The following is a 25,561-nucleotide window of genomic DNA, read 5'->3' as shown; positions in this document are numbered from 1 at the left end:
TGTGTTAATTATTATTATCATTTCTGGGTCTTCCAGCCAAGTTTAAGCCAAGCCCTTGCCTTGCTTTTAGTTCCTGAGATCTGACAAGACACAGCCCAAGGCAATGAAGAGGGCCATAAATCAAGGCTCATCAGCAGATTCTGCTTATCTGGCCACAAGGGACTGGCCCTGGAAGGCTCTGCCAACCACAGGCCTTCAGTTCTGGGGTTCTGGGACAGCCCAGAAACTCACAAGGTTTATTAGAACCTCATTGTAACAGAGCAAGAGTTGTGAAGCTGCTGCCACACTCCTGTCCCCTTCCTCTTTGTGTGCCTGCCATTTAATTTACTAAGAAGTCTGAAGATCAATAAGAGGAGCTCACCCTGTCATTAGACAAGGCCCTAAATTGCAAGTTACAGGTGGAGAAGCTTCAGAAGTATTGCGATCACTCATGAGGAAAGATGACTAATCGCTTTCTTCTGGCCACTTATTTGGCTTATGACTTTGGTTTCCACTCTCTAAGTACAACAGTTATCAGATTTCCATGTAAGTAGGGAGCTGACAATTGGTACGTCCAGCTTCCCTGAGTATACTTGTGAGTTCTGCCGCTTCACCTAGTCCAAATTGCTTGGTTGTACTTCTCCCCACCTTCATTTAAAGTTCAGGAGACGGGTGAAGGAGAGAAAGCTCACCTCACCTCACCAGTCACCATCTGCATCTCCATCATCATCAGCACCACAGTTGGGTATCCAGGAGACACTCTGTGTTTAACCCTTTGCAGAGAGGTTAATCTCCACGAATCCAGTGCAAGTTGGATAAACATTTCCAGCAGGTTTGGATTTTGTCCATGTGCAGAACCCCGGGCTTTAGAAAACAATGCCCAAATACATGAACATTTTTTTTTAGGTGAGGAAGATTGGCCCTGAGCCAACATCTGTTGCCAATCTTCTTTTTGCTTGAGGGAGATTGTCACTGAGCTAACATCTGTGCCCATCTTCCTCTATTTTTTTGAATGTGGGATGCTGCCACAGCATGGCTTGACAAGTGATGTGTAGGTCCATGCCCGGGATCCGAACCTGCATACCCCAGGCTGCCGAAGTGCAACGTGCAAACTTAACCACTGTGCCACCTGGCCAGACCCCGTGAACGTTCTGAAGAGCGGGGGAATCCAAGTGCTGCAGAAGGGTTTTTTTGCCGAGGAAGATTCGCTCTGAGGTAACATCTGTTGCCAATCTTCCTCTTTTTTGGCTTGAGGAAGATTGTCCCTGAGCTAACATCTGTGCCAACCTTCCTCTATTTTGTATGTGGGTTGCCACCACAGCGTGGCTTGACAAGTGGTGTATGTCTGCACCCGGGACCCAGGCCCGTGAACCCAGGTCACCGAAGTGGAGCACGCCAGACTTAACCACTACGCCACGGGGCTGGCCCTCTGCAGAAGGTTTGAAGCTGACTGTCCAGGGCGCAGATGCAACTGATTTCCTATATTAGCTCACTTGGCAGGCGCCGGAGCAGGCCGATTTTAGGGAAATCCTAAGCCCCCTGTGAGGCCCCATCCTCACCCACCCCCCCCCCCCCACCCAGGACTGAGGCCTGCTGCTCAAGGGCAGATCCTGTCCCTGCCTGTGGGCTTGACATCCTCGTCCACAAATCAACTCACATCTATCTGCACTGATTCGTAACTGTCTCCTTCCAAATTTAGTCCTTGATGTTAATACCCACCCCCACGCCCCACACTGTCTTCACCCCACGTGGCCCGGCCCTCACTTTCCCCAGCTCTGCAAACTGGCAAACAGGCCAGTCCCACCTGGCTCTCCTGTCTCCTCGGCACAGCAGGCAGATGGTGGGGTGCTGGTGAGTGCTAGCTAACTGGTTAATGATTGTAAAGCACTCTGAAAACATAAAGAACTAGATAAATGCCAAGTATTATTGTTATTAACGATGAGGAGGCTGTTTAGTCATCCTTTGCCGTGAACTCAGCTCACTGCCCCCACTTGTGGCCGCAGGCTGAGCTGTGAACCAGGATGAGAACTCTGCTCCTCCCCGCAGGCGCTGTTTCGCACTGAGTCAGTGACCAAGGTGAAGGGCAAGGGCCAGGAAACCTCTCCTCGTCTCCCACCTGCTCTCGAAGCACTCGCTGCCGGCTTTGCGGCAGTAGGGCTAACATTTACCGAAAGCCAGGCTCTGAAACTGCCTCTCTATTTCCCATTCACCTGGTTAGTAAGTCGGCTGCTGTTTGTTTGAGTCCTTGATTATGGTGATTAGCCTGTCTCTATCTCAGCACAGGATGGAGCCCCAAATGAAGCCCCACTTTCCATTGAGTGGATGGACTCACGTCTACACATGATCGTTATCTCTTTCACGTGTTTTCAGGGCTGCATTTTTTTTTTTCTAAATGCTTCTCTGTACATTTGCTCATGTGATAGAGTAAATCTGTTGGCTAGGAAAGGGAGATGTTCCCCCCATTTCACAGACGGGAAACCTGAGGCTCAGGGACATTAGAGGCTCCAGGGCATCTAGAATCTGGTGACAGGGCCAGGGTTCACTCCAGCTCTCCCGAGCCCCGGGCTGAGCGGCGCCCTCCAACACAGGCTGTGCTTGCAACAGACTCCAGACACCTGGCAGGATGTGCGAGGAAATGTTACAGAGGCTCTGTGATATGTTCACCCGAAGCAAACTCTCTCAGGAGCCACTGGTCTCTGCAGTCACCCGGCCTGAAGCCCCCGCTACCCACCAGCGTGGAGAAGTTCACTGTGTCCTGATCGAAGCTTGTGATCCTGGAAGCTGACGTCCTGTAGAACGGCAGCGCCAGGAAGACCTCAGAATCCATCCTGTGACGCCTTCCCTTAGACAGCGAAACTGCGGTCCAGAGAAGTCAAGTTACTCGTCCAAAATGCCAGAGCCACTGAAGGAAAGTGGCGCACTTTTCCTGCTCCCCCGAGGGGCTTCGTCCTCAGTGGCCAGCCGTCCCCCAGCACCGGCTGAGCCACGGCTGGGTGGTGAAGTTTCAGGCGGTTTCATGTTCTTTGTACTTTTCCGTATTTTTCAAAATTTCCTCCTGAAATAAACGTCATAAAGTGATCAGAAAACAAATGATGGTTTTATGTGTATAAGTGTGAGCAGACGTGCAGGTGTGGAGGACTCCATTTCTCTTCCCCAAACACAGAACGCTCCCTTAGACTGACAGGGGTTCTGTGAACGGAGGCTCCTTTGAGGGTTCGGACATTGCTGGTTGTCTTCGCCGTCTGAGCTCCTTTAACAAAATGCCACAGTCTGGGTGGCTTATAGACAGTAGGAATGCATTGCTTCCAGTTCTGGAGGCTGGAAGTTTGAGGTCCAGATGCCAGCAGGGTTGGCTGAGGTCCCTCTTCCAGTTTGTAGACTTCTCTCACTGTGTGCTCATGTGGCGGAAGGGGCTGGGGTCTGATAACAGAGCTAATCTCATTCTTGAGGGCTCCACTCACGTTACCTGAGCACCTCCCAATACCTACCCTAACCCAATCACATTGGGCATTAGGATTTCAACATATGAATTTAGGGGGCACACAAACGTTCAAACAATAGCACTGGTTATCTTCTCCCATTTTAGTTCCCCAAAAGGAGGCCTTTCAGCAGGCCTGCAAAGTGGTTCTGGGTCTGAGCCATCAAAGGTGGGGCTGTGGGGCCTGGGGGTGGCAGAGATGGTTGATGTGAACCTACAGCCTGGGGGGGCAACCTGTCTGGGGGTGGGGGGCAGTGGCCACTACTGCTGTGATGACAGCTTCAGAAACCATTTCAAGGGCTCTTCATTGACCATGAGATCCAACTAACCCCACACACTGTGCACTCTTTTGACCAAGGTCTGTGGCCTAGCGCTGTGGCCTAAGGTGCTGTGGGATTTCTTTTTTTAAATAGTGAGTGTGTTACGTAGCTGTGTTTTTAAAAACTGCAGCTTCAAAATGCATCGAAGTTCAAACCTGAATCAAGATCGCAGCCCCGGCCTGGAGTGGAGCTCAAAGCAGAGCAGCCCTGGGTGCCTTGGGTTCCACCCTCTCTTGACCCTTTCTCAGTTCAGAGCAGCCCCTTGAGCTGCTTCTAGCTGCACTGCCCCAGTAGGGTCACAGCCCTGCTCACAGGGCTGGATAAGGTGGGCACTGCCAGTAGATTTAATTTTTTCATGGAGTTTTGAGCAGATGCTTTATCCTGAAGAATTCTGGGGTATCTGGAGAAAGCAGAGGAGAAACAGCCTCCAGGGGAGAGACACCACCAGTGAGGCTGACCCAGTAAAAGGCATCAGACCCACTGGTCAAGTAGAAAGTAAGATAAGCATTTCCCAGAAAAGCCAATACCCTCTTTGGGGTTTTCTGGCATGAATATGGCATAATTCACATGGCCAAGTGACAGAAAGGAGTATTAGCTTCTCAAAGCTAGAATCGCCACCCCTCTCTTCTTCTCTTGGCATAGCTAACATGGATGGGGCACTTCCATGTGTCAGGTGCTATTCCATATGGTCTCTCACTTACCCCTCCTGTCAGCCTAGGAGCTCAGTTTTACCGATGAGGAAACAAAGGCCCAGGGAGATTAAGAGGCCTGCCCAGGGACACTCCAGTATGAGTGTAGAACTGGGGCTTGAGCTGTATGGTCCTATCTTCCAAGGCCCTGCTCTTCATCTCTTTGGTATTTAGAGACCATAATCTCACCAACATTTCTTTAGCCAGAGCAGCCCTCAGTCTGAGGACTGAATGGAAGTGGAAAATATTCCAGGATCTCTTGTAATCCTGAGAGAGCTGCCCAAGAGATGTTAGGAAGGCAGAGGTTGCTGGTTGAGTCACCTGAGGGGGGACATCTTACCAGACATGCTGCTCTTGGGGAAAGAAGGGAGCGAGCCGAGGAGCTTTGCTGCTAATAGAGTGGCATCTGGGTGGGTGTCTGTGTGTAACCCCCACGCTCAGGTTGCAGAAAGCCAGGCTCTCAGCAGATGGAGAGACTAGTTTAGAACGGCTTAGTTGCCCATGATTGGAACACCTCAACATGATTTCCACTTCCTTCAGAATCCACTTATGGACTTTAATCCGTTGAACATCATAGCTTCTGGAAGGAAAAGATTTCTGAAACACTGCCCACATGTTTGGAGGGTTCTGTGTAGGCTGTTGTGTTTGGTTTGGCTGTACCTGGCTCTGCCTCCTCTGGCTGACTCCCACCCAGCTGAGCACTTCACATTCCGTTCCATCAGTAGAAAATGCAGCTCTACACCACTTAAGAATTTTGGACTCTGCCCTGAATATTGGTCCTATCTCACATGTGCCTCATCCACGCTATCGTGTTCCTCTCCCCTGAAGAGTGGCTTTGGCAAAGTGGCCAGCAGGGAAGCTGAGAGCCGAAGAGAAGAATCGTGCCCATAACAACTCTTGCCTATAGAAAGCCTCTCATCCTTCGATCTCAAAGCACCTATGGACAGTAATTAATCCTCGCAACACCTGCGCTTGGTAGGTAAGTGTGATTACCCCGTTTTTATAGATTGGGACATGGGGGCACATGGTGCTATTAAAAGACTTTCTTCAGGCAGCACCTCCCCTGAAGACCTCGGGCCAGATCATGGAGCAATTCTACCTCTGAAGTAGGGGAGCAGCAAAGAGACGGATGCTAGGCTCAGTGAGTGGCGGTCAGGCCCTTGTTACCTGGCCACCTTCCCCCTGACACACGTTACCCAGTACACACTAAATGTGGCTACTGGCACGGAGAGGGGGTTTCAAGAAGAGCCTCAAAGACTCAAGAAACCAAAGGCGGGCTGAAGAGTAGAAGAGAAAGAGAATAAAAAGCAATAAATAGCGCAGGAAGAGGTTAGAGGTTCTCTCTGATTTCCTGTAAGTATAATCCTGCCGGCCACATGTGAGGGAAGCCAAATGTCATGCAAAGTAGTGAAATTGTCACCCTCAGGAGGTAGGCCTTCTTAAGCGAAAGGTCAGAATAATCCCTTCTCTAGCAATGCAGAAGTCCCAGTGCTATTTTTAGAAACTCCTAGAATTTGCCACCTATTTTTAGAAAGTACTATAATTTGCCTCTCAACATGATATGAGAAGAGCCAAAGAATTAAAGTTCATCGCCCTGGAGTGCAGCGTCGCCCTTCTCTCTGCCTTGGCTGATGGGCTTCTGAGAAGCGTATCGAACAGAGGTTAGTGAACTGAATCACACCTTAAACTCTCAGGCGCTCCCAGGGCTTGAAGGACCTGGGTGGAGAATCGAGGCAGACAAATCATCACCCCATCTGAGCAGGTGAAGTGTAGCCCAGTGGTTAGGAGCGTGGGCTCTGAAGTCCTGCAGAGCCAAGCTCCAGTCCCAGCCCCACCTCCCACCAGAGCTGTGTTACCCTGGTGAGCAGCTCAATCTCTTGGAGCCTCAGTTTCCTCATCTGTCAAGCAGGGCTAGTCGTGCCCCTCCTTCTGGGGTGGTTGTAAGAGTTACATGCGATGATATCAGTTCCTAATAAGCATTCAGTGAACAACAGCTACTATTACCTTCTTAAGTTTCACATATTATTATTTTTTCTTTCTTACTTCTGTTTTTTTTTTTGGTTAGGAAGATTAGCCCTGAGCTAACATCTGTTGCCAATCTTCCTCTTTTTGCCTGAGGAACATTGTCACTGAGCCAACATCTGTGCCAATCTTCCTCTATTTTGTACGTGGGATGCCACCACAGCATGGCTTGATGAGCGTGTGCAGGTCTGAGACCCTGATGGGAGCACATGAACTTAACCACTACACCACCAGGCCAGCCCCTGTTTTTTCTTTGTTGAAAGGATATCTCTTCTAGATGACAGGAGCGATGATTGGAGCACTGTTTCCTTAGGGCTCCAGAACATACCTTTGTCCCCAGCTGGTTTACAGTACCCTCTAAATCCAAGTTTATGAAACCAGACTGATTTTGCTGGGCCTAGAAGGCCCTTGTTTTTCACTTCCCTCGGGAGAAGCACAGATCAGGACGGCAGCCAGTACGCCCTTGGGGCTGATCCGTCCAGTCATTTGAGCCCACTCGCATGGATTTTCAAGAGCACCAGCATTATTTTTCTTATAATAGAGGGTCTGAAGCAATGATCGAACTGTTTTCAATGCCCCCTTGAGAATTTGACAAAAGTCAGTGTCCTCTCCCTCTCAAAGAATGCACATGCACACAAAGTGTATCCAGTCCGTTCGCCTTCTTTGCAGTGGTTGCGTTCTATAAGTCACGGAGAACACTGGATCCACAATGCTGAGCCGTTGCCAGAGGGAAGAGACAGAGTTGGGTTCCTACAAGCCTCTGGTCACCACGTTTTCACCAACTGGTCAACACACAACTTTGTGTTGTGTGTGTTTCTGTTTAAAGTCACCTTAGTTAATATACGTTGTTGATTCATTAACGTAGAACTCACAGTCAATAGCACTGTAATTCACGCCTGAATGAAGCGTATCCAACACATCCCTTCTCTGTAAGGCACATCACGGCTCTCTTGCACTTAAGGACACGGACAGCCCTTCAGCACTGTGCCTGGGGCCATTCTAAACAGTGAAATCACCAACAAAAAGTACAAAGAGGCGAGTAACACGGAATTAAACAGCTTGCGAAGTCGCTTGTTTACAGCCTGAGAGCTGAAACAAGAAGATGGAACGCTGCCTCGTTCCACCTCAGCTGGGAATGTACGTATGGGGCGACTCAAATTTTTCACTCTCCTGCCCATGAGCATTCCGCAAACGGCTGCAAAAGTTCCACGAGTATCCATTTTGAGATTGTCAATGAATTTTAGCAAGTAGACGTGTTTGCAAATACAGAATCTGCGATGAATGGGGATTAACTGTGTATAGTTTCCAGGCATTCAAACCCCATGGAAGCCAATTCTATGGGAATGAGGGCAAAGTAAAGTGTTGTACAATCCATAGGAACCTGTCTGAAATAGGAACGAGCAAAACGCCTTTCTAGAAAGGTAAGGGTATCCTTTACCAGGCACTTCCATTCCTTTCTTCTTGGATATTTTATGCCTTTGGACTTTGCTCAAGGCCCAGCAATTAAAAACCTAGGCATTTGGAACAAATTAGCATATTATTATAAAACGTAAGAATATTTGGTGTTTTCTTACTTTTATTATTATTGGCCTTAGCAGTAAAATATTTATCTTTCTCAACCAAGTCTGATTATAACTATGTGAAAAAATATGCATATGCAAGAAGATTGGAAGGAAATATGAAGAAATGAAAATGTTGTTGCAGGGGTGGAATATGAAAACATTTTTCCTTCGTAGTGAGCTCTTCAATGTCGATGTTATGTGATCTCAGACATAAATAAACTTGAGAAAAAACTTCAATTAAAACAATATGTCTGGGAGTAGGAGAATGACCAGTGAAAATATATTTAAACCCAGAGAACTTAATAATCTTTCATCATTTCTCCTTTGGAAGTTTACCCACATTGGCAAAAAAAGATTGAGCGGTCCATCTTACCCATCATTTCTGTTCTGCACGATTCTCTGAGGACCGTGTTACTCCTCTGTGGGATGGATTTTAACATTCTAAGACCTTTGTATGCTTTCATTCCTGCGGAAGCATGATGCTAGGACAGAAAGTAGGAAACCGTAATAGCCAAGATGTAAATGGCATAGGTAACTAGCACATCACCAGGTGTCTCTGGGAAGCAGGAAACTTCAGTAACATGTGATTTTGTGAAAACTACCAAGGAGAAGGTCCAGAGAGAGATCACCAGCGGGCGTGCAAAGTGGCCTATAAAAGGCAGGTTGGGGGGCTGGCCCCGTGGCTGAGTGGTTGGGTTCGCGCGCTCCGCTGCAGGCGGCCCGGTGTTTCGTTGGTTCGAATCCTGGGCGCGGACATGGCACTGCTCATCAAACCACGCTGAGGCAGCGTCCCACATGCCACAACTAGAAGGACCCACAACGAAGAATATACAACTATGTACTGGGGGGCTTTGGGGAGAAAAAGGAAAAATAAAATCCTTAAAAAAAAAAAAAGTCTCACTTTAAAAAAAAAAAAAAGGCAGGTTGGACACAGGTACGACCCACAGACTTTGGCACGGAATCTGATGCATTCATGGGCCCAAACGCCTTAGAAAGGTTTCCCCTGAAGGCCACAGCAATTAGCCAATACAGGTTTTACTGAGCACATTTTATACTCCAGGCTGGACTATGTGTGGCAGGTACCAAGAAAAATCAGAGCCAGTCATCGGCCTCAAGTCATGACCTGCTTGGGAAGACAGGATTCGGTCCTCAAAGAGGCCCCACTCTTTTTTTTTTTAGTTTTTTTTTTGAAGAAGTAGATTAGCCCTGAGCTAACTACTGCCAATCCTCCTCTTTTTGCTGAGGAAAACTGGCCCTGAGCTAACATCCGTGCCCATCTTCAAAGAGACCCCACTCTTGATGGACACACAGCGCTGTGTGCCAGGCCATAGTCTAGATTCTCAGGACACACTGGTGAATAAGAGAAAGTCTCTGTCTTCAGATGCTCAGATCCTTGTGGGGAAGACAGACAATAAACACGAAAACAAATAAATAAAAGGGCTGCTTCAGACAGAGATGAAGTGCTACGAGGAAAACAAATGGTAACGTGATAAAGAGTGCCTGGCGTCTATGGGGAGAAGCTCTGGGGGTGGAAAGTCAAACAGCTGCATCAACATCTGGGGTGAGATTTCCACTGGCAGAGGATCTATGATATGAGCGGCAGATTGGGAGACCAGTCCAGAGGGAGAGAAAGACAGCTGCAAGGGGGAAAGCCTATGAGGGGTAGAGGAGATGAAGTGCTGCTGGATTTCATTCTGTAGGTCAGGGATGCTGCCACTCCCTGCTTCTGCTTCCATAGCAGACATTACTAATCTAACCCAGCGCTCTCTCCTAGGAGGCCAAGCAACAACCTCTCAAGCAGACACTACCAATCAATTGCACTTGCTATGTGAGTTAAAGACTATTTGCCACCCATACTATAAACAGTGGGAAGCCTTTTAAAAGTTTTGAGCAAGACACCATCAAAATAAAAAGAGTGTTTTAAGAAATATTAACCTAACCATGGTATACAAGATAACTTGAAGGGAATTGTAATGTGTGTTCTTGAGGCCACCCAGGAGAGAACATTAATTGTGGCCATTTATTAAGCACCTACTACATCCTAGCACGTTACAACCTAAGTCATTTGGTTCCACAGCCCCTGCTCACTTCACAATGCAACGCTGCTATTCTAAGTGTAAGGCAATAGGAATTTGGACAGAAAGAAAGGACAGATGTGAGAAACATAAAGGAAAAATTAGTGGGAGTTGATGACTAATGGATATTAGGAGGAAGCAAGGGTAATGTCAAAGATAATAACCACATCAAAAGAAAACATGCCTTGGTTGCACAGAAAAAAATCTAGAATGATACATACCAAACTGTTAACAGTGTTACTTCTGAGGAGTGGGATGGAGTGTTGTGGGAGGGAGTACATTTTTACTTGTTACTTTAGTAGCTTCTGCATTTTCTTTTTGCAAAAGCGTGTAATTTTCTAATTTAAAAATTTAATTTTTTTAAATATTTCATTTTTCCTTTTTCTCCCCAAAGCCCCGCAGTACATAGTTGTGTATTTTTTTTAGTTGTGGGTCCTTCCAGTTGTGGCATGTGGGACGCCACCTCAGCATGGCTTGATGAGCCATGCCATGTCTGCACCCAGGATTCAAACTGGCGAAACCCTGGGCCATCGCAGCAGAGCACACGAACTTAACCACTTGGCCACGGGGCCGGCCCCCCCAAAATTAAATTATTTAAAAATAATTCTAAGTTTTTTTTCTCCTGAGTGGCAGAGAGATGCCACTGACAGAATTCAGTAGATGCTACGTTTGGGCTTGGGGGTAAAAATAATACATTCAGGTTAGACATGTTGAGGGAGGCACTGGTGGGAGAGCCAGGTGGCAATGGCGCACAGTGTTTTAATTCCAATTCAAGATTCAGGCGCATTTGTGGTTCCCAGTTCTGACTCTTCATTCTGGGGCACAGCCAATCCAGGCCATCCTGTCTGTCACTAGTTAGGTCACTCAAACCATAGTGTCAGGGACCCACAACACAACTCCAGCACCAGCTTGACCTGGCACATGGAACCAGGGCTGGCCCCAGAACTAAATGGAGGTGACACCACTCTGGGCAGATTGTTGTTCTTCATTCGCTCACATCTCCCAAGACTGGCTCTGGCAGGGTGGTTGGGGAGGGGGTGGAGAGGAATACCTCTGGCACCCCTGGCCCCTGGGGAGATGCTAGCACCCTAGTCTAGGACATGAGCCCCTGCCAGGAGAGAACTTTCGGGGGTGCTTGACCTCTCTGTGCCCTGGATGGGCATCACCCCATTTCTGTTTACCTCAAAGCAATGGGGTTGTGAGCAATGGATAATAAAAAAAGCTACTTGACAACCAGCAGTTTACATAATCACAGCTAGCAGTTTATATAATCACATAACAAGAACGATAATAATAATACATCCAGGAAAAACAACAGTTCGCTGAAAATATGAGAGTAGATTCCTGAGGCGGGAATAAGATGCCCCCGTAATCATGATACTCAAGATGCTTTTTAATAGAGGGTAATAACCAGAAATGAAACCATCATCATAATGTATGCCATGTCATAAAAAATAATTGTTGGTCAGCCAGGTTCCCTGCAGCAAGACTTCCTCTGGCCTGCTTCTTCATCGCCAGCTGCAGACTTCATTTTTCACCGTCGCTTAGGAGAGACCTGTCCTTCGCATGAGGCTTTTCAGAATCCCAACAGATACAGCCCATTAAGCCAACACATGTTGTCCCACTTTCTGCGCAGTCGAGGAGCGGAGTTCGGTTCCTTTGTGGGAGAGAAGTGAGTGGGGCAGACCCAGGATGACCACGTTTTTCTCCTGTGTGTTTCCCACATGTGTGACTCCCAAGCAATCTGGCCTGGAATGGGTGCCTCACTAACATAACATAACTTAATAACACTAAGTGGGCCTCTGCGTGGGACCCCCAGCACTGCAAGACTGAAGAGTCTCCCTTGGGCTCTCAAGAAGTCAGTCACAACCCAAAGCCCAGAAATGTAGAATTTCTTTAGAAATTGGCCTGAAAACAGAGAGCTACCTAAATGCACCAACCAGCTGTGTGAACGTGCCAACGGTCCCACTGGCATCAGGGGAACCAGATGAGTCTAGCAGGCCCACACTGTGTGTCATCTGAACAGTTTATGGGCTGACATTTGACCTAAAGTCTCTGTCCCCAAGGTCAATGCCTTGTGACCCTGCTACTCTGCTTTCATTTTAAAAGGCCTAATTCTAAAGCCTCACTTCACACTTGTGGCCTTTGACAGGGAAATTCCTCCCAAGCAGCAGAAGGCAAATCTTGTGGTCACAGGGCGTGATGCGGCACTTTTACCTGCGTTGAGATCCCTGGCTGAACCTGTGAAATTTGGGAAAGATCCCAGTTCTCTTTAGAAAACAGCAGCCCAAGTGTGGTGGCCCTGCCCTGCATTACTCAGAGTCTCAAAGCTGATTCACGGCAGTGATACAGAAAATGGGGGAATCCGCAGCCACTCTCTGTTACGCACCTCTCTGTCACATTTAATCACTTAGACTCGTCTGACATAATTTGTATTGTTTTACAATGTGTTATTTCAGATTTTGTTTATGGAAGCTGGAGGGGAGACTAGACCCCCCCCCCCCCACCACCACCACCAAGGTCTTCTCCCTGGAGATAGGGCGCTTGGAGCTGTGGCCACTGGACCACCGGCTTCACCTGCGTCTTCGTGTTTCAGGAAGCCCGTGAGTCTGCGCTTGCCCTCGGGTTGTTCAGTGGCATTCCTTTCAGCCCTCAGATGAGTCTCTCTCTGGTCCTTCCTTCCTTGGCAAGCTCCTGAGCCTGAGGAAGCCCTGATGTCGGTAATCCCTCCCCACCAGATGCGGGCGTAGCAAATCCCCCCTGGGCCGCCTCACTTCCTCTTCCTCTCTTGGTTTTGCCTGGGCCTGTCACCCTCTTCCCTGACTGCCCAGAGTCCTAATAGCGTGACTTAGATGCGCAAACTCTCAGAATCTCTGAACCAACAAAAGGGCTTTCCCCCGCTTTCTCTCCCCTCTTTGCCCCAACACTTCTTTCAACGTTGACCCTTCTCTACCCCAAAACCATTTATTCTGCTCGGCTGGCACCAGGAGGCGCAAGCATTGGACATTTTCCCTGAGTTTGCTTCCCAGTACTAAATTCCTCTGGTTAGTGCTTAAAGGGGGCCTCCTCATGTCGCTGGCCTGCCGAGTTCTCTCCTGGGTGACACACCAGCATCTTCCCAGAGGGGCTCCACCTGTGCCATCCACCATGGCAGCCAGTAGCCACACTTGCAATGTAGCTGGTTCCAAGAGAAATGTGCTATAAGTGTAAAATATATACCAGCTTTCAAGACTTAGAACAACAACAAAAGAATTTCAAATATTTCATGAATTTTTTTTTGCTGAGGAAGATTTGCCCTGAGCTAACATCTGTGCCAATTTTCCTCTATTTTGTATATGAGTTGCTGCCACAGCATGGCCGCCACCAAGTGATGTAGATCTGCTCCTGGGAGCCAAACCCAGGCCACCGAAGTGGAGCATGCCAAACTTAACCACTAGGCCATGGGGCTGGTCCCTCATGAATCATTTTCATATTGATTATATGTTGAAATGATATTTTGGATATACTAGGTTAAATAAAACATGAAAATTGCTTCCCATGTTTCTTCTTACTTTTTTTTTGCTTGAGGAAGATTAACCCTGAGCTAACATCTGTGCCAATCCTTCATTTTATTTGTGGGTCACCAGCACAGCATGGCTGTCAAGTGATGTAGGTCAGCATCTGGGATCTGGACCCGCAAACCCCTGCTGCTGAAGCGGAGCGTGCTGAACTTAACCACTAGGCCATGGGGCTGGCTCCTCTTACTAGAAAATTTAAAGGGACGTGTGGCTAGCATTGTATTTCCATTGGACAGCACTGGCCTGGGGTGAGACACTAGCCATTACTTCACAAGGCTGTTGGGACCACAATGCCACTACCTGGCCTTTTTGAACTAGCTCCAGAACATGGCCTTAAGGCTGAGGCTTCATCCACACAATAAAGATGGGATTAAGGGAAAAAAGTTAAAAAAAAAAAAGTCCTTCCTGACTGCCTGATTAACTTATATTATAGGTCTCTGGGGACTATGTTCTTTTAGGTTATAATTGCTATCGATGTGGTGGCCCCCAAGAAACATGTTTATTACTGTGGCTATTATTAGGCCCAACATTAATAGTAGCCATAATAATCATCTGTTGAGCCAGAGTGAGTAAAATATTCCACGAGAGTGAGATGTGTACCCATTAACTCAGGGCACTGGAGTGTGTGTTTGGAAAATTGGCTCTTCTAGGAACTAAATGATACCTTGACGTCCTGAAAGAGTTAATGGGAAGGAATGCACTGCTAGGCAATGTTTCTTTAACTCCAGGTGGGTGTGCATAGGCACACATGTATGGATATAAAAATTGCTATAAACGTGTCTAGGCAATTCTACTTCTTGGGTGTATCAAAAACAGCTCCAGTAGTGTTATCTCTTCTAACGCAGAAGTGGCTGAAAACCCACTTACGCGGCTCACGACTCTATGATAGTTCCTGGCGAGGAGTTCCAGGTGTTGTTTTCCTCCCAGAACAGCTGCCGCTGGCCGCTCTGTCTGCAGGCCCCCTTCTTCAGCGCAGCCTCACTGCACGTGAGTCTTCCTGAACCTGGTGGGCACCACGGGACTCCTTGGCTCAGAAATTTTCGATGAGTTTCTGTTGTCCAAAGGATAAATCCCAAACTCATTAGGACTCCAGGCTCTTGGTGCTCTGGCCCCCAGTTCCTTCTCTCACTCTCTTTCCCACCATCCCACACACAGTTCAACCCAGCTGATGGGTCATTCATTCATTCCACAGACGTGAATTGAAGGCTGAGATGTGTCTTGCACTTTACTAGGCTTTGGAGATACAGAAACAGACCCTACTTCTACCTCCCCAGTCTATTGTCTAGTCGGGAAATAGTGACACAAATAATCGTTCTCTTGGTAACTGCTATGAAGAAGTACAGTGATCTGGAGAAGCCTAACTCAGCTCTCCTTAGCTTTTGCTCTCCCCCTCGAGAGGAGGGTCGTTGACGAGACTCATGTCTTGCCTCCCCAGGAGGACCCACCAGGTTGCTCAGCACGTGGGGGCTGCTCAGGGAATTCTAGGCTGAGATTATTGGTGACGAAATATTGGAAGTGGGTTGGCTCTTCCAAGCCATGTAGTCAGTGATTTTCCACATCTTTGCCCAGTAGTTCAGGACTCAGAAGTGCCTAGCAGATCAGCAGGCAAGAGTCAGGCTGTGGACTATGGCCCACTCCTGCCAGGCTTTGTGCAAGGCGTTCGATGGCAGTCCTTTCCTGTGAATTTTTCCCAACTCCATAGAGATGATTTTACTCAGTAGAGAGAGTACTTTGATTGAGGAGTGACACATCTAAAAGAATATGCTTACTTACTGCTTCCAGTAAGACCCTCCCCTCAAAGGGAGGGCACTGAAAGGGAAATGATGGCTCCGACCCTCTGTGTGGCTCAGACACCACATGGAAGGTGTCCTGATGGTGAGCATATGGGGAGTATGGTGGGTGATGCCTGTCAAAGTCATGGTGTCCCGCCCTTGGGTTGTCAGCCAAGGAGCATGCGGAGCAGGAACCAAGGTGACACCATCACCCATTGAGACACAGCATGACATCATCCACGTCCACGAGGAGTTTCTGTGGAACCAGAACGAGTGAGTTTCTTGCTCGCTGCTGTGAGGTGTTCCATGAATTAAAGTGAAGGCAATCTTATGAAATCAGAACTTGCATTTTCTCCTTCATGTGGGCTCCCTGGGCCATGCAACAGTTTTTAAAGAGAGGCCTTCAGGCTATTTTAGGGCCAGAATCACCTAGAGATTCCTGTGCCTCACCGCAAATCTTCCAAACCAGGAATGGGGTAAGACACAGAAATCTGCACTCTGCCTAGCCCCAGGGGACTCGCGCAAAGTCACCCCCATTCGAGAAGCGCTTTTGGGAGTGACCGGCCCTGACCCTTCCCTCCGTTCCTACCTCTCGCTTCCCTCACTGTCAGTCTTGCCTCCTGATCTGCCCTGGAGATGACATTTTGCTTCTCCTGTTCCCCAAAACTTATTGTCTGCCATCAAAACTGCCCACCCTGCTGTCACCCCGAACTTTCTGGATTTGCTAGAGTTGCTCGTTGGTAGTGAGTGCCCACTGTCGTGGGCACCTGGAGAGGGGAGAGGATACAGGAGACATGGTGGGAGGGGCAGATTCCACCCTGGCAGGTACTTGGGTTAAAAAACAAAACTCCTGTTGTCTTTATATTTTCAAAATAGCCAACAATGCATTAGAGAAAGTGAACTTAAAAGACGCAAAAAAGAATAAGGAAGAAAACAAAAAATCTACTACAAACTCACACCATAGAATAACAATTAACACATGAATAAACATGCCTAGAATCTTTTTCCTTGTCGTGTATTTGTGACCATTATGTTCTGCCTTACCAGTTTGAGCTACAAAATGATCACTACTCTTTTAACATTAAAACTAATAAGAAAGCCCCCATCTTGTCTGTGAGTCTGTCTTTCCTTCCTGCCTGTGAGTCTGTCTCTTTCTGTGATAATTTTAAGAACCAAGAGGTTTGCTCAGTCCCAGCACTGTTACCCTGGTTTTGTTGCTTGATATAGAGATGTTGGGATGTGTTGTTGCTGCCTGTGGTCCCGTTGATTTTAAAAAGTGGCCTCTATTACCTTTGCTGCACCTAGAGCTTAGATGTGCCCTTTGAGGCTGGAGGGTTCCATAACACACCTCTGGGAAACCAGTTACTCCACAACAAAATGGAGTGCCATCAGTGACACCATGCTCCCAGATCTCTCTCGCACACATGCACACACAGACACACACGGACATAGACACAGACACACACACATAGACACAGCACACACAGACACATACCACATACACTCACACACATATACACACAAACATACACCGTCACCCCCCCCCACCCCCCGGAGTTCTGATACCAGCTACAGGTTCTATACAGATCTGTGTTCCCCCAAACAAAGCAGGCTCAAGTCTGGGTCACCACTTCAGACTCCTCCTCACTCATAGTGAGTTCTCATGGTAAAGTTCTCAACGAGAATTCATGGCGAGTTCTCATTTCTCTCGTGGGTCAGAGTTCCAAGATGCTCTGTCACAGGCTGATCTCAGTCAGGTCTACATCAGTCCATCAGAGCTGCTCTTAGAATACTGAACCTCAAAGAGTGACAGCCAAGAACTCAATCTCTTTCCTCTTTGGCTGTTCTGACAATGTGTCCACTGCCCACAGCAGAGATGTCCTAAAACGTGGAGAGAGACCACCTTTGTCCAGCTCCCCCTGAAAAAGTCCTGCTAACCGCTTTTCACAAAACATAAATGAAAAGGACCACCGAAATGATTCTTCCTATGGTGACTAACCAGTTGTCACAGCTGCTCAAAACAGAGGTGGCTGGCGACTTTTGAACGTCCTCTTAACTAAAAAGTATTTTAAAATGGTGTAGATTTAAACCATTTTTTAAAAATAATAAAAGGACTTTCTACCACTCCCAAATCCTGATCACTGGTAATAAAAATGTTGCAATAATAAATTTTTCCAATGTAGCCACTTAAAGGAAATACTACCAGGACTAATCCTGGATGGCTCCGAGAATTTGGATTTCCTACCTCACAGTCTTCTATTCCCTTTTTCCATTTCAGGGCCCTGTCAGTCCCTCCCAAATCTTCTGTTATAGTGGAAAAATATTTGATAAAACCAACTTATTCTGGTTAAACCAACTAGATTTTAGGAATTTCAGTCACACCTCCCAGCAGGAGAATTTGTATTTTAAAAGAGAAAAGGAGAGAAAGAGAGTGCGAGAGAGAAATAGCTAGAACTGAGAATGAGTCACTAATGATCGCATTCATCATCTGTGGGGTGAAGAGCCCTTGACATCCATCCAATCACACCTCATGGTTGGATGCCTGGCTGCTCTGCTCTGCTGGAGGCCAGCCCCAGATATTTCCAGCCTGCTGGGAAATTAAAATAGAAGGAGTTTCATGTGGGCACACTAAGGCGTACTGTTTAAGACTGAGACAGTATTGATGATAGTTGAAGCTGCATGGTGGGTATATAAAAGTCCATTATTCTATTGTCTCTACTTTTGTGGATGGTTAGAAATTTCCATAATAGAAAGTTTTAAAATGTTCTTAACCAAAAACTGGGGTGGTAATTATGTTGGGCTTTTGACTGTGTGTAGATTGGAAGAGCAAATAAAAAGATTCTATTGATTTTGAAACATGGGATTTTATTTAGTCAGTTCATAACTGACAGGTTCCTTTCGAACCTGGGGAATTAAGTTAAATCATTGCACAAAAATATGCCACAAATCCAGTTCCTAGGAAAATAGCATTTTTATAATCTAGGAAGTAAAGTATCATTATGCAAAAAGGATTGTACACAGTCCAACCCTCCAAAGAGATTACCAGACTTTTCATGTATGCAAACTAACCACAGAGCCAGGCTGACTCCAGCTCTTGCCAGAAGCATTCACGAAACCTGTACTTGCAGAAATGCAGGGTCTCCTGCAATAGTCATGCATGCTTTAGAGACGCATGGAGTCAAAGCTAATTAGTGTTTCATAATCTGAGAACCTGTCACTCGGTTATATAAAATTATGTTAATCAGAAACTAGTTTAATAGTGACAGTGTGGCTTATCTCTGGGATGACTTGCATGTAAATACACAAAGTAAAACTTGGTCATCCAGAAATCTTGGCGAATGAGTCATTTTCACTATCTTCGTGTTACTGATATCCTTTAGGCAATGAAACTTTAACTATCATGTAGAGGAATGCCTTGAAAAAGTTGTGAACCTCTTCGGCGTGATTTAGTTAATTGTGGTCTGTCCTTGTTTTGGTGACTTGGGGAAGAGATGTTGAACACAGTGACTGTGTTTCTCGATGTCAGGGCAGCCGTGGACAGGCTATCAACTCCTACACTAAATGGTCTTCCATTTATGCCTTTGTAAAGCTCTTTTCCTGTCCATTCAGGTATCAGCTACCTCTGCTATCCACTCCAAGGTGCAGGTTTTCAGCATTTTCCATCTGGCTCTGCCTTTTGATCTGTTGTCTCTAGACTTCTATGGACTGGAAAGAAGTCCCCTGGCCCTTTTAGAATTGTGTAGAAAGTCAGAGTAAATAGAATCTAAGTGACTCTGAATGAGGAGCTCAGCTAACAACCCAAGTACCGGGGTTAGCAGTGAACTTTGATGACTGTCTGGTGGATTGGAGGCCAGTGGTCTGAGTGGATGAAGTCTGACCAACAAAATAACTTAAATGATTTTGGTAAGTGTAACCATTCTGTGTTATATTTTGAGTTCTATGTTGCTTTTTTTTTTCATTTATCAACATTTTAGTGGTTTCCACAGCAGACTTCATCACAGGAGACAATGCTCAGACTCAAAGATGTCAACTTATTGATGGGAGTTAACATCCATGTATCCAAATTACATCAGATGAATTACTTTAAAATGTAAGGGTGTGTGTGTGTGTGTTATAATTGGTCAAGAGGTGGTTGGACAGCACACAGGTGAGAGGCAGCATAGCACAGTATTGAGAGCCAGACCCACTCCATGGTAAAATGGGCCAAGCATATGGTTGTTAGCTGTTATATGAACTGGCATTTGTGAAGCACTTGGTAAGCACTAACTCTTAATTGTAGGCAGGGAGAAGGCTGGTTCTGGATCAGAACAAGAGTAAATTCCTCCCCGCCTTCTTCTTGCTTCGGTGAAAGAAAAAAAAAAGAAAAGGGGAAAGTAAAAATGAAGAAGAAGGAAAGAAGCCATGGAGATGCTTTGTGACTGTTTGTGCCTACTTGTAAAATGACCATTACCTAAAACAGAACTGTAATGTAAACACTGATGGTAACTCCATGATGTGTCAATATCCAGCAAATAAAAATGTAGAAAAGACGAAGACAAAATGAAAGGGTAGTAAAATCAGGCCTGGGAATAGAACCAACAAGGAAAGTTCTCCGAAGGTGACTTAGCAGCAGTGAGAATTCCCTGTCCCTTCCGGAATACTCTCCTAGTATGTGCAGGGAAGTCCTAGCGAGAAGGAGTCAGAAATGAAAGTAATCAGGGTCAGGCCGGGGACAAGGACTATAACAAGCAGTGAGCTTGGCAGACTTTTTCTTTAATTTTATGATCTCATGAAATGCAAACTCATCTGCAAGGAGGTGCAGTCTTGAGTTGTTAATTAAACACGATTCAGTAAATGAGAGGACAAAGCCTGAAGACGCGGCGTAATTAATTTCGTGGTGCAGATTTCCACCCCCATCTGTTAGTTGAGTCATTTCCAAAGACAGACAGCAAAACCCTTGAGCTGTGGTTGGAAATGAAGAAGGAAGATTAACTTAGGTGCTGACTCCTTTTTGTTCATCAAGACCTGGGACGCCGGACATAGGGTAGAACTTCCAAAGCTTTCAATGAAAGCCAGACAATAGTCAAGAAAAGTCAAGCAACAAGATCCTTCTCTTCTAAACAGGAATGAAGAGGCCCTCTTCCTGCTGTTCAGCTTCCGGGCTGTCAAAACATGAAAAAACAAGATGGTTGGTGACTTTCGTTGTAAACATTCAGCTCCAAATAAATACCTCAATTCGTTAAGTAGTCAGATGAGGAGGATGATCCCATTTTGACTCATGCTGCCAAGGTGGCGGAAGTCCCACTGAAAACAGCAGGAGGAATTAGATGAGACTAAATTAACTCAGGTGTCTGTGCAAACGGGTGGGAAGAGGCAGTGATTCACAGCCAGGAAGAAGATAGGCTGATTCTTGTCCTTATAAACTTTAAGTCCAGAGTCCATTTTCTGAAGTCATCATGAAAGGGGAAATTCATTTTAGTAAATAGAAAGTAAAGGGCCTCAGAGCTACACAGGGGAGACAGTCAGCAGGGTTAGAGGTCAGTGCCCGGGAGTGATGAGGCATTTGCCAATCCTACCCTGTGGGCTCTGATGCCCAGAGACTTAACTTGATCCCATAGACAAGGGGGAGGCACAGGCAGAGCAGAAAGAAAAAGGGTATTACACTGATGAGGACATTGGCCCTTATTACATTTTATAAAGTTAGTCCAGTTACTGAGGTTTTTAAATTTTTTTCCTCCAGAAAAAAGGGACAAAAGTTATCTGTTTTCTTACTGCTGTACTCCTGTACTGTGGTTTCCAGATCTGAGACTGTAGGAGGTTTTATATAACCCATCATCGATAAAAGTTGACATGCTGAAACTTCTAGGTTGGACTCGATCCATGGAGGGGGGAGTGTGGGTACCTGGAAGAGTCCCTGTCCTGGCTGTTTGCTGGGAGTGTGGGTGCCCGGAAGAGTCCTGTCCTGGCTGTTTGCTGGGAGTGTGGGTACCGGGAAGAGTCCTGTCCTGGCTGTTTGCTGGGAGTGTGGGTACCCAGAAGAGTCCTGTCCTGGCTGTTTGCTGGGAGTGTGGGTACCCAGAAGAGTCCTGTCCTGGCTGTTTGCTGGGAGTGTGGGTACCCGGAAGAGTCCTGTCCTGGCTGTTTGCTGGGAGTGTGGGTACCGGGAAGAGTCCTGTCCTGGCTGTTTGCTGGGAGGTCCCTGTGATGACCCACCTTCTCTCCAGCAGGAAAAGGGAACCTCCTGGTCCCCTGACTCCGGCCCCAAAACCTGTCTCAGCAGGCTGGCCTTGGGGAAGCCCTGAGCCTGACTCGTGGAGTTTTCCCTCACAGTGTTCATCAGTGTTGGAGGAACAGCTGTCATGGCCTTAGCGGCTGGGGGATGGGGGATGGCGGTGACCATGACTACATGGAGTGTCGTCGAAAGAACACTGGACTCAGAGTTAGAAGACCAAGGGGATAGTCCCAGCTTTGCACCTGATGCCTGATGTGTCCTGGATGGGTCATCTTCCCCATGGCCTGACTTTAAGGTGAAGGAGTGAGGATAATTTCCAGAGTCCCTCCTACCTTTGAGAGGCTATTAGTCTATGAAGTGCTATCATAGATGGTAACAAAGGTCTGATAAGCTGCCACATCCTCTGGGAATGTGCCAGGAAGAACTTAGAAACAAGAAGACATGACCCTTCTTATGCCAGGAGCCAGGGCTGCCTGTCCTCTTCTTGGCCATACATGTCCAGGTGACAGAGGACACCCACAAGGATGACAGAGTCAGCAGAGGTTCTCAGGGAAGGAGGAATCTTCTGCTCACGGCATTTCCGGCTTGCTCTCCTGTTCCCCAATTCCTCCCTCAATGCTGTCCACATCCTTTTGAGTAATCATGTTGAACCGGTGACCTAAAACTCCAAGTCCAATGTAGCATCAGGTCATAGAAACCCCTTCTCTGTCCTGCTCTACATGTCAGATGCATCAGATTGGAACTGACTTGAGGGGACAGAGCTGTACAACTTCGAGCAGAACTATTTCAAAAGCTCTTGCAGAGAATTCACTCCATTTTCAGACCTCTATGGAAAAAGTTCTTTATTTGTCCCTCATTAATGTTTACCAGCCTCACTGTTGAGAACTGGCCAGAGGATTAGGGCACATTTTATTTTATTTTATTTTTGAGGAAGATTAGCCCTGAGCTAACATTGGCCACCAATCCTCCTCTTTTTGCTGAGGAAGCCTGGCCCTGAGCTAACATCCGTGCCCATCTTCCTCTACTTTATATGTGGGATGCCTGCCACAGCATGGCATGACAAGCAGTGCGTAGGTCTACACCTGGGATCCGAACTGGTGAACTCTGGGCCACTGAAGCAGAGCACACAAACTTAACTGCTGCGCCACCAGGCTGGCCCCTTAAATATTTTATTTATTAGAAAATTTGGTAATATATGTATCTTGTGCAAAATTCAAAAGCAAGAAAAGAGATGTTGAAAGTAAAGTAAGTCTTCCTCCTACCCCATTCCTTAGCCTTCCATCTCTCCCCTAGAGGCATTCATTTTTTTCCAGATTCTTGTGCGTCTGTTCAAAGACATTCAATGCGTATATAAGACTTTGCATACACGTTCCTATTTTTTCTTTTCACAAATGGTAACACGGTACGTACTATTACACACTTACTTTTTTCTCTTAAAGCCGTATTTGGAGTTCTTCCGTTAGTACATGTAGAGCCACCCCATTCTTTTCTTAATAGCTGCACAGTATTCCATTGTATAGATGACCATAATTTGTTTAATCAATCTTCTATTAATGGACATTTAGACATTTTCCAAAATGTTGTTATAACAAACAATGCCGCAATGAATATCCTTGTACGTACAACATTGTCTTATTGGGCATTAGCATGTGTTGCCTTGAGCTCTTGGTTTTATTTTCATGTGTAAATCTCTAACTTTTCAATTAGATTGTAAACGTCTAGAGAACAGGAGCAGACATTGTGCTGTTCTGTGTCTCCAAAAACACAAAATGTAGCATCATGCATATTGTTTGGGTTTCCTAAATACTGGATGAATGAATTGAAGCTCCTCTGTTGTGCCCATGATGCTTTAGAGATAAGTGAATGGTAATTCAAAGGTTAAATGACTTACCCCAAATCACAGAGAACCCATCAGTCATAGGAAACATCAATAAGATAAAATAGACAAAAATAAAAGCAGATATTTAGAATATGTTCCAAAAGTGGAATATTTTTCCAAATTTACACACACCCTTAGAAGAGAGAAATCCATTGGCTAGCTCTGCAAGGAAAGCAAATACTCTTCTAGAAAATTTGGTCATCTTGGGAGGGAGGCAGGCAGACATCTCCAGCTATAGGAATTCCACTTGGTAAGTCTTGACTCCAGTTCATCAAACGGTGTCCCAGTGACCTGGAATAGGGAAGTGTAGCCCAAAGTGCCTGACTCGTCAGTAGGGAGAGATTTCCTCACATAAGGAAATCGAGTTCAGCCCAGAGGAAGGAGAAGGCAGAGAAGAAGGAGAAAAAAATCGGGAGGAGGAAAAATGATCTCTGACCATATGACAGCTCTGGAATAAATCAGGAAAAAGAGGGAATGAGTAGATGACTTTAACTGTGCCACATCTGCTGTCATCAGTGATACATGAAGAGAATGCCCCTTTGTTAGCCAACAAGGAGGGCGTTGTTATCATGATGTTTAATGAACACTCATTGTAACCTGGTAGCATGAAATGTGTGGTCTGATTGGTTGATCTCAAAACAATTATGTCAACATCTCATAGCTTAAAGATTATACGGCTTTGTAGTTTCGCAACTTATTACCCCCTAAAAACAGAAATAGTCTTCCATACAAATAAGTGTTGTATTAATCTTTGTGAAACTTTTCCAGGATTTCCAAGATCCCTACCTACGTAGAATGAATCTGATATTGACACCAATGTTTTTGAAGTAGTAAGTTTCCTTTGCCCTCAAATTGGGAAGAGTGTTAGATTGCTTATTTTCTTTGCTTTTTCTCTCTTTTTCTCTTTAGTGACTTTGAAAGAGCCGACCCACTGGGTCTAGGAAGAATATTCCAATTCACTCTTATTCCTACCCTCAACCAATAAGAGCCTTGCCATCAGGTTTATGGGTTGGAAGACAATAAGCAAACTACACAACACCAAGGGATAGGAAGTGTGGATGCCCCACGGCGGTGAAATGCAAGAATAGTTTGAGAAGCATAATTATCCAACGTGGCAGTTTGATGAAGGGATGGAAGTTGACATTCCTAAGCTTGAGTAAAGTGTCCTGGAATCTGAGTGGTTATAAATGGTCCACATTTCAAGTTCCTGTCTCACCCAAAGTGCTGGGAGCTCCCTCATAACAAGGCCCACCTGGACACCTGCAACCTTGACCCACAGGGCAGAGAGCCACGTGCTGAGTCATCAATACCTCCCAAAGCTCTGAGCCAAGAACTACAGGGCAATGCCATCCTGTTTTCCGTTGCCAGCCTGACCAAAACATCGTGCTGGGCAGAGTGGCTAGAAGGGAGTGTCACCTGCTGATGTTTCAACAAACCCTTTTAACATGAATACAGCTTTATTAAAATGAGCAACAAGCTTTTACATCCACTGATTTGTAGAGATAGATTTAGAGGTCATCTGGTTTAACTGCTGCATTTTACAGATGTGGAAATAGACCTAGAGAGTTACACCTCTTGCTAAAGTCACCCATCTGGCCAAACCAGGAATAAACCCAGGTGACCTGTCCCCCATACTCCCCCCCAGTACAGTGCTCTTTCCACTTCATGACACCAACGCCCCCCCATTATTGCTGTTGTTCTGGGAGTGCATTCTTTCAAAATAAAATAATTACTTGACATGATTTTGTAAATCCTTATGAGATGTTTGGACGGTTGAAAGCAAAACCTAGGATCTCAGCATAGAGTATTTTATATATGTTTAAAAAAAAAACTTAGAGCTCTTTTTATTTACGATCTTATCCAGAAACTCACGTTTCTGAAGATCTGTATAGAAATGATACTGTAGTCCTATTTCAAGAGGCCAACCACCTACTCCTAATTATCATTGATTTATAACAAAACTTCAAAAATATTTCTTGCAAGCATAGCCAGATTTAACAATGTTTTGTTGATATTC

General features: G+C 46.1%; 1 long non-coding RNA gene across 1 annotated transcript; it reads left to right on the top strand.

Annotated features, from left to right (window-relative positions):
• The first annotated feature begins 5,280 nt into the window (after positions 1-5,280).
• Positions 5,281-25,281, top strand: LOC139073365 (uncharacterized). The gene is made up of 2 exons (XR_011522017.1): positions 5,281-5,445; positions 24,454-25,281. It is a non-coding gene; the product is annotated as an uncharacterized lncRNA (long non-coding RNA).
• The last annotated feature ends 280 nt before the right edge of the window (positions 25,282-25,561 follow it).

The sequence above is a fragment of the Equus przewalskii genome, chromosome 9 (genome assembly GCF_037783145.1).
Source record: "Equus przewalskii isolate Varuska chromosome 9, EquPr2, whole genome shotgun sequence".
NCBI lineage: Eukaryota > Metazoa > Chordata > Mammalia > Perissodactyla > Equidae > Equus > Equus przewalskii.
Note: the sequence above shows the minus strand (reverse complement) of the source record. Positions and strands in the feature narration are given on the sequence as shown.